This window comes from Melanerpes formicivorus, unplaced genomic scaffold, assembly GCF_026170545.1.
Source record: "Melanerpes formicivorus ecotype bairdi unplaced genomic scaffold, bMelFor1.0.p_v2 SCAF_24, whole genome shotgun sequence".
NCBI classification, from domain to species: domain Eukaryota; kingdom Metazoa; phylum Chordata; class Aves; order Piciformes; family Picidae; genus Melanerpes; species Melanerpes formicivorus.
In genome coordinates this window covers 4,125,430-4,134,588 of record NW_027142376.1, presented here as the reverse complement: position 1 = coordinate 4,134,588, position 9,159 = coordinate 4,125,430, and the positions used below count along the sequence as shown (strand labels likewise).

The 9,159-nt window shown below is 54.0% G+C and overlaps 1 long non-coding RNA gene across 1 annotated transcript; it reads left to right on the top strand.

Moving 5' to 3' along the window:
- Positions 1-881: 881 nt before the first annotated feature.
- LOC137448417 (uncharacterized) lies at positions 882-7,743 on the top strand. Its single transcript, XR_010989080.1, has 7 exons — positions 882-959; positions 2,701-2,862; positions 2,956-3,034; positions 4,040-4,544; positions 5,089-5,262; positions 5,507-5,666; positions 7,127-7,743. It is a non-coding gene; the product is annotated as an uncharacterized lncRNA (long non-coding RNA).
- The last annotated feature ends 1,416 nt before the right edge of the window (positions 7,744-9,159 follow it).

The following is a 9,159-nucleotide window of genomic DNA, read 5'->3' as shown; positions in this document are numbered from 1 at the left end:
GCTGTGTGTCTTCAGAGAGGTTTGGGCAAACTTTTATACAAAAAGTTATCTGTCTATAATGACAGAGGTCCAGATGCTGCCTATCTATACAAAGCTTATCTCTCTAAAAGAGCAGAAGTACACATATCATGCAGGTGTCCTTTGTCTTATCCAAAAGAGCATCTTGTCCAAGACTAACAGAAGTGAATCACTGACAAATCCTGTTATTCCTTCTCTATCCAAAGGCTGTCTGCCAACCCCTCTCCCCCTCCCTGCGTCCCAGCATTTCAGCTAACAAGCGGAAAATTCTTATCAACTCTGTGGTTCTGTTAATGAGACTTTTCTGTTCATCAGTTCCCCCCTTTCTCACAGCCAACAGTATATTCCTATACTATATTTTCTTAAGGCAAACTTTGGACCCAGGCTTTCTGAGCTATCTTTCCCATGCTGACACTTGTGGAAGTTACTCTCAGATGTAGTCACCCAGTCTGATGCCCCCCAAGTCCAATTCATTGAGGCTTCCCCAAATAAAGGGGTCCTCATTTGGCCTCGAGGAAGTTCAGTGCATATCCAACAGTTAGAGAGATTAGTTTGCAAAGCCAATTCTTGCCTAACGTGTAAGTACATATTGCCTTCCCATCCCTCAATTTCCTTGCTGTGCTGCAAAGATTTTGAGAGGAATTTCTAGGTATTAACTACAGCCAGGGCAATCCTTCAAGTGCCCTAGGAATGCAGTGAAAACCTTTTGGGAATTGTTCCTGCTCTGGTACTCCTCAAGCTATGAGGAGCTCTTCAGGGCAGCTCCAAGGTTAGGTTTGGATTCTCCTGGAGTCTCACACAGAACGAGTCTCACGATTCCAGTGGTCTAATTTCATAGCTGCATTTTCTTCTCTCTGCCTAGGTGACAGGACGACCTCACTAATGAAGAGAGATAGCCTGAGCTCTGCAGGAACCTTGAACCCAAGCAGCCAGTGCCTTCTGTGAGTACTAGCTGTCCTTGCTCAACGTGGAACTAGTTGAGAGCTGAAGCCAGACCACGCCATAATTCCCTCAGCTTCCTCTTCTGCAGATTAAACAGTCCCAGTTCCTTCAGCCACTCCTCGTAAGGCTTGTTATCCAGACCCCTCACCAGCTTTGTGGCCCTTCTCTGGACTCACTCTCTCACAAGGGGTGTGCTGGGGAACACCACTTGTGCCCGGCCGGCCACCGGCTGGGTTTAACTCTGTTCCCCACCGCTCTTGGGGCCCAGCCATCCATCCTGTTCTGCTGTCCAGCAGTCCCTTTGAAAAACAATCCATCTGAAAAAAGAAGTAGCAGAGAAGGAAAGCTGAAGCTGCAAGGATTGCAGTCCCCTCAGTTCTGGTTGTAGCCAGGTGGGGGTTGGTCTCTTCTCCCAGGCAAGCAGCGCCAGAACAAGAGGACACAGTCTCAAGCTGTGCCAGGGGAGGTTTAGGCTGAATGTTAGGAAGAGGTTTACAGCTTGGCCGAAGACTCTTCTGATCCCTGTCTTCTGGTCGTGACCAGCAGCGTGCACGGGTGGCCAAGAAGGCCACTGGCAACCTGGCCAATATCGGGAACAGTGTGGCCAGCAGGAGCAGGGAGGTCATTCTGCCCCTGCACTTGGCACTGGTTAGGGCACACCTTGAGTCCCGTGTCCAGTTCTGGGCCCCTCCGTTTAAGCAAGACGTTGAGTTGCTGGAAGGAGTCCGGAGAAGGGCAACAAAGCTGGGGAGGGGTTTGGAGCACAGGCCTGTGAGGAGAGGCTGAGGGAGCTGGGGTTGCTTAGCCTGGAGAAGAGGAGGCTCAGGGGAGACCTTCTTGCTCTCTGCAACTCCCTGAAGGGAGGTTGTAGCCAGGTGGGGGTTGGTCTCTTCTTCCAGGCAAGCAGCACCAGAACAAGAGGACACAGTCTCAAGCTGTGGCAGGGGAGGTTTAGGCTAGAGGTTAGGAAGAGGTTCTGCACAGAGAGAGTGATTGCCCATTGGAATGGGCTGCCCAGGGAGGTGGTGGAGTCACCATCTTTGGAGGTGTTCATGAGGAGACTGGATAGGGTGCTTGGTTGCATGGTTTAGTTGATTAGGTGGTGTTGGATGATAGGTTGGACACGATGATCTTGAAGGTCTCTTCCAACCTGGTCCGGTCCATTCCATTCCATCACCATCTAATCAACTAAACCACGGCACTGAGTGCCTCATCCAGTCTCTTTCTAAACACTTCCAGTGATGGTGACTCCACCACCTCCCTGGGCAGCACATTCCAAAGGCCAATCTCTCTTTCAACCTGCTCTATTCTATTCTATGAAGACCTTCTTCCTAACATCCAGGTTTAATTGGTGAGAGCAACAGACTTGGTTGCTGCCACCCGCTGCTAAGGGGTCTGAGTGGCCCCCTAATGGGGTTTGGAGGCAGGTAAAGGTTTCTTTTGGCATGTGAAGGGGTTTTGTGGGCATCTAGAAGGGGTGTGGAGCCCCCTGAAAGGGTCTGGGATAGTGTCAGGGGGTTCTGGGCTGGTCTACCAGCGGGTCTGGGGACATTAGAAGCGTCTGGGGGTACCTAAAACGGATCTGGGCGTATCAGATGGGGGGTTTGGGTGCATCCAAAGGGGTTTTGTGGGCATCTAAGTTGGGGAGTCTGGGGGGGTCCTGAAGGAGTTGGGGGGTTCTCCTCAAGCTATGAGCAGACACACAGACAGTTGTTAACGGACTTTCTTTGATCATTCCAGGACTGGTGTGCTGGGACTGGCAGGATCTTCCTGAGCTGTCCACGTACAGTTTCTGTCGACACTCTTCAGCTCGTACATCCGGTTTGCTGACAGAGGGTGTGGGGTTTGTGGGGCCCGGCAGCGAGACTTTTCCAAAGAGGAGCTCTTCAGGGCAGCTCCAAGGTTAGGTTTGGATTCTCCTGGAGTCGCACACAGAACGAGTCTCACGATTCCAGTGGTCTCATTTCATAGCTGCATTTTCTTCTCTCTGCCTAGGTGACAGGACGACCTCACTAATGAAGAGAGATAGCCTGAGCTCTGCAGGAACCTTGAACCCAAGCAGCCAGTGCCTTCTGTGAGTACAAGCTGTCCTTGCTCAACGTGGAACTAGTTGAGAGCTGAAGCCAGACCATGCCTTAATTCCCTCAGCTTCCTCTTCTGCAGATTAAACAGTCCCAGTTCCTTCAGCCACTCCTCATAAGGCTTGTTATCCAGACCCCTCACCAGCTTTGTGGCCCTTCTCTGGACTCACTCTCTCACAAGGGGTGTCCTGGGGAACACCACTTGTGCCCGGCCGGCCACCGGCTGGGTTTAACTCTGTTCCCCACCGCTCTTGGGGCCCAGCCATCCATCCTGTTCTGCTGTCCAGCAGTCCCTTTGAAAAACAATCCATCTGAAAAAAGAAGTAGCAGAGAAGGAAAGCTGAAGCTGCAAGGATTGCAGTCCCCTCGGTTCTGGTTGTAGCCGGGTGGGGGTTGGTCTCTTCTCCCAGGCAAGCAGCACCAGAACAAGAGGACACAGTCTCAAGCTGTGCCAGGGGAGGTTTAGGCTGGATGTTAGGAAGAAGGTCTTCATAGAATAGAATAGAGCAGGTTGAAAGAGAGATTGGCCTTTGGAATGTGCTGCTCAGGGAGGTGGTGCCCAGGGAGTCACCATCACTGGAAGTGTTTAGAAAGAGACTGGATGAGGCACTCAGTGCCGTGGTTTAGTTGATTAGATGGTGTTGGAATGGAATGGAACGGAATAGAATAGACTAGACCAGACCGAGTTGGAAGAGACCTTCAAGATCATCGTGTCCAACCTATCATCCAACACCACCTAATCAACTAAACCAAGCAACCAGGCACCCTATCCAGTCTCCTCCTGAACACCTCCAAAGATGGTGACTCCACCACCACCCTGGGCAGCCCATTCCAATGGGCCATCACTCTCTCCGTGCAGAACCTCTTCCTAACCTCTAGCCTAAACCTCCCCTGGTGCAGCCTGAGACTGTGTCCTCTTGCTGGGCCCGGTGATGATCAAAGTTCTTTTCCAAGCTGCTTACTCCTGTTTGGTTTTATTCTCCTGTATGAATTGTCAGTTCAAAGCACTCGAGAGAAATGGTGTGATGGCTGTGCTGCCAAGCATCAGACTGGGGACCGAAAGACAACCTCCTGTGGATCGATGTACCGGGATATTCCAGGAACCTCTGTGCTGCCACAGACCTGGACTTAAACTCGTTCCAGATGCCGCGGTGTGTTCCACATGACAATCGCACTCGGCACGTGAAGAGTGGCCAAGAGACTTCCCTTGTTTCCTTTGTGGAAGGCTTTTGTGTGTCCCCCGGCCCCAGGGGCCGTGTTCCTCTCGGGCAGGCTGCGGACGAGGCTGCCCTCGGCAGCAGGCGTGCCGCAAGCGGAGCGGCGAAGCTGTGTTCCTGGCAGTTCTCTCTCCGCCTGGATCAGGACGAAGGTGCCGGCCGACAAGGACTTGCACTGATACAGGGTCAGAGAGCTGAGAGCACCAAAGGGTTTAATTGGTGAGAGCAACAGACTTGGTTGCTGCCACCCGCTGCTAAGTGGCCCCCACGTGGGGTTTGGAGGCAGGTAAAGGTTTCTTTTGGCGTGTGAAGGGGTTTTGTGGGCATCTAGAAGGGGTGTGGAGCCCCCTGAAAGGGTCTGGGATAGTGTCAGGGGGTTCTGGGCTGGTCCACCAGCGGGTCTGGGGACATTGGAAGCATCTGGGGGTACCTAAAGTGGAGCTGGGTGTTTCAGATGGGGGGTTTGGGTGCAACCAAAGGGGTTTTGTGGGCATCTAAGTTGGAGAATCTGTGGGGGTCCTGAAGGAGTTGGGGGGTTCTCAGTGAGGTTTTGGAGTCTCTATGGAGTCCCTGTTGTATCTTGGGTCTGCTGTGGGATTGGTAGTGACTGGGTGCTCCGGTTTTGGTGGCTCCAGGGCAGCAGGTACCCACAGGGCTGTGCCTTGCTTTATGTTCCCCAGCTGTGGGCCAAGCAGGAGCCCCAGGGGAAGGGAATTTCAGCATGTGGCGGGTGATAGTGGAGGCGACTTCCTGACAAAATGGCTTTGGGGGTTTGGTTAGGTCTTGTTTTTATGGTTGACTCACTCTTGCTTTCTTTCCTTTTTTTTCAGGGAGCTTAACTGCTTTGCCTGAGGACCAGTTGCAGATTTGTATTCGGCCTCAGCCACAAGCCCTGACACGGAGCGGGGTGCTTTGGTGTCAGAATGTGGAGCTGTTGGAAACCCAATTGCTCACTGAAAAAAAGAAAAGGAATAATTTGTCATAAAAAAATCCCCACAGTTCCTGTAAGCTTTCGAGTTCCTACTTAATAATATAAAGCAGTTTGTGGTTTGGTTGGTTTGGTTTTTTTCTTGTTGTGCTGCAAAGATTTTGATAGGAATTTCTAGGTATTAACTACAGCCAGAGCAAGCCTCTACTTGCCCTGGGAACGCAGTGAAAACCTTTTGGGAATTGGTTCTGCTCTGTTACTCCTCAAGCTATGAGCAGACACACAGGCAGTTGTTAACAGAGTTTCTTTGTGCATTCCAGGTCCGGTGTGTTCAGACCGGCAGGATCTTCCTGGGCCATCCGATTACGGTTTCCGTTGACACTTTTCAGCCCTTACATCCGGTTTGCCGACAGAGGACGTTGGTTTGTGGGCCCTGGCAGCGACAGTTTTCCAAAGAGGAGCTCTAAGGCCAGCTGCAAGGTTAGGTTTGGATTCTCCTGGGGTGCCTGTGCTTGAAAGCCCCCCAGAGGCCGTGCAGAGTGGTGCTCGCAGTAGCTCTGTGCAAGTCTGCCGTGGGCTCAGGAGGCCAGTATCTAGAGAGAGGGAAGGACAGAGACACTTCTAAGACAGTTTTAAAGAAATAATTATGAGAAGAGGCAAATTAATTCTGGGGACTCATGTGATATATCTGTTCAAGAGAAAAAAAAATGAAGGAGGTTTCTGACCATAACCAGGCTGACAAAGCACAGTAATGTGGTTTCCTATGGGATTCAACTCCTCCTGCATTGCACAGGACACTTCAACAGCTGTCCTGACAAGCTCTAAGTAATGAACTTAATCCACCCTGTGCGAGCAATGGGGCAAAAGATTACAAAATCCATGTATGCAGTTGAGATGTGTTACGTTGGGACGCCCAGGATACAGCTCATCAAGCTCTCCTAGTGTTTAGACGCAAGATGGAAGAAGGAAGGGGGAAGACAGAGCAGAAGGTCTATTTAAATATGAAACTCCTAGGCTGAAAGAAAAGAAAAACATTTTAAAGAGCACTCAGTGAGACTCTGTCACCAGCATAGCTAATCACAGAATCACTGAGTGTTAGGGGTTGGAAGGGACCCCAAAATAGCATCCGGTCCAACCCCTGTGCCAGTGCAGGATCACCTGGGGCGGGTTTTGAATGTCTCCAGAGACTCCACTAACTCTCTGGGCAGCCTGCTCCAGGGCTCTGGCACACACAGTGAAAAGGTTTTCCCTTCTGTTCCTGTGGAACTTCCTCCTTTTATTCGTCGGACGCAGCGAAGCCGCTGGGTCGTGTTGCTGCGGCAAGGTGACCCACCCTGTAGTTCAGGGCCTGGGTCTGTGCCTTCATGGCAGCCTGTTCCCTTGGCACCCTGTCAGCTTAACAGCCCTGTGCTCGGGGTCTGTGTGACGAGTTGTGGAGCCCTCCATCCCCCTTCTGTCCCCAGCAGCAGCCCAAGGTCCCTGTAAGCAGGGCTGGGGAGGCTGCTTTAGGCAGCTAACAGGAACCAACCTTGCCTGGCCCTTAGGGGGCTGAGGTCAGTCCCTGGGCTCCTGAAGAGGTGGTGTTGCGCTGCTGCCAGGAGGGCCGGCCCGTAGGTGGGGCACGGGCCAGAGCCTGTGGCTCTCTGTGGGGCTTTTTGGGAGTGCTGCTGAGGCCTCACTCTGTCCTGTTGGCATCCTTTGTCAGGGTAGCCAGATCCTAGGCCTGATGTCTATCGTTAGCTCAATCGCAGAATTTGCTCGTCTGCTGTTCCTGTCCGTAAATTTTTGCCAGTGCTTCTGTAATAAAAAGGTTTTTATTTCTCCTGTAACTTGCAAGCTGGTGACCTCCTTAGGAGCACCACTGTGTTGTTCACAAAGTTCTTTGCTGTTGCAAAGCTGGGAGAAGTGTGAGGTTCAGCTGATGAAGTTTCTCTCTTTAGGGGTGTCTGCTCAGCCGTCCTCTTCCTGGATCTCGGAGCTTTGTCTCTCCCTGTTTGCGGTGCCCCGACAAGGACTTGTGCCGACACATCCTCGGGAAGCTGAAACCACCAAAGGGTTTAATGGGTGAGAGCAAAGCTCAGCTGTGTGCTGAAGCTGCAAACCTTGCCCAGAAGGCTGTCCCCGGCTCGGGGTGATAAAAAGAACAGGAGCGTAGCCGCTCGGCTGTCTTTCCTTCTGTGATGCCACAGCGGGGTGGGCGAGGATACAGCAGAGGAGCAGTGAGGGAGGGGTGAGGGCAGCCTCCCACAAAGGCTGCTTGCAGACCTGAAATGCCAAATGTTTGAAATGCCAGGACGTTCTTGGAGGGGAGGGAAAGCCCTGGGAAAGTGTAAGAGTGAGTGTGAGGTGTTCCAGCAGAGGAACAGCGGTGCTGCTTATTGAGAGATTGCAGAAGGGCAGTGATTTGTGTGCAGAAAGGCCTTGACGTGACCCCCCTCTGTTCTGTAGAAAGGCTTCTAGAGGAGAAAAGCACATCCTGAGCAGAGCCACGGGGGGGTGTGGGGTGTGGTTTGAAGCAGAAATAGCAACTGTCTCTCAATTAAAACAGTGGATTGTCTTGTGTGTGTGTGTGTGGTGTGCTGTTTTTTCATTGACTGGAAAAAGCTCTGCAGGGAGACCAGCTGATCTGCTCCCGAGGCACAGCAGCACCGGACCTGCTGAGCGCTGGGGGCCTGTTAAGGAGGGTCTGCTGTCATCTGAAGTGGGCTTGGGGGTATGAAAGGGGAATTTGGGGGCATGTGAAGGGTTCTGGGAGCATCTAGAGGTGTCTGGGGACCTCTGGAGGGGCTCCTGGGTCATGTCTGGAGGGTCAGGGAGGAGTGGGGGGGTCTGTGCCTCAGTGTGGTTTCGGGGTCTCTGTGTCAGGTCCCCACAGCGTGTGGGCTGCTGTGTGGCACTGCTGGAGTCTCGGTGTCCCTAGCGCCCCTGGCTCTTCTGCTCACTGCTCCCACCTTGTGGGCACGGCCAGGTACTGCTTGCTGTCGCCTGCTGCCAAGGGTGTGAGTGGCCTCTGCAGGGAGGCGCAGAGAGGTATTCTGGGGCGTCTAGAGGGGCTTTGTGGGCATCGAGAGGTGTCTGGCGGCCTCTGGAGGGTCTCCGGGGGGGTCTCTGGAGGGTCCTGAAGCAGCTGAGGGGGCGGGGAGTGGTGGTGTTGTGTTAGAGGTCTCGGGGGGGTTCCAGGGTTTGGGGTCCCGCAGGATTGGGGTGGTCTCACCCCGGTATTGGGTGTCCTGCAGTCCCAGGGTCCCCCAGCCACATCTCCCCCGGCATCTCAAGGCGAGCTGCGAGCACCTCAAGGGCCTTAGAGGGTGAGAAAGGAGGGCTGGGGGCATGTAGACGGAAGTGAGGGCACCAAGACGGCACCGTCCTCCCCGTGACAGCGCCTGCCCTTCCCAAGATGGCGCCGCCCTACCCGTGACAGCGCCTGCCCTTCCCAAGATGGCGTCGATCTCCCCGTGACAGCGCCTGCCCTTTCCAAGATGGCGCCGCCCTACCCGTGACAGCGCCTGCCCTTCCCAAGATGGCGCCGCCCTCGCCCCGTCGGCTCCGACCTAGCCAGCGTAATCCTCGTCCCCTCTGCTTTCTCCGCTCCGCATCAGCTCAGTGTGGACTCTGCTGCTCTCTGGAGTTGCTCTGTGCCTGCTGCAGGACTCTGCTATGGGTTTGAGGGTGGGCGGCAGCGAGGGGGGGGCCGAGAAACACCAGCGGCGGGGGGGGGGGTGGGTGTCGATTTGCCGCGGTCGGGAGCAGTCTACTCCCAGTTCACGAGCTGTTCTCCTGTCTCTCCCAGCTCTTGCAGGCTGACCCCAATGCCCTCAGACTCGCCCAGCGATCCCAGGGTGAACCCGGCAGCACCCAGACTCGCCCAGCGATCCCAGGGCGAACCCAGCAGCACCCAGACTCGCCCAGCGATCGTCACGTGATTAGGGGCCGTGCAAAGGAGGGGCGGGGAGCAGAGAAAGCGGCGGCGGCG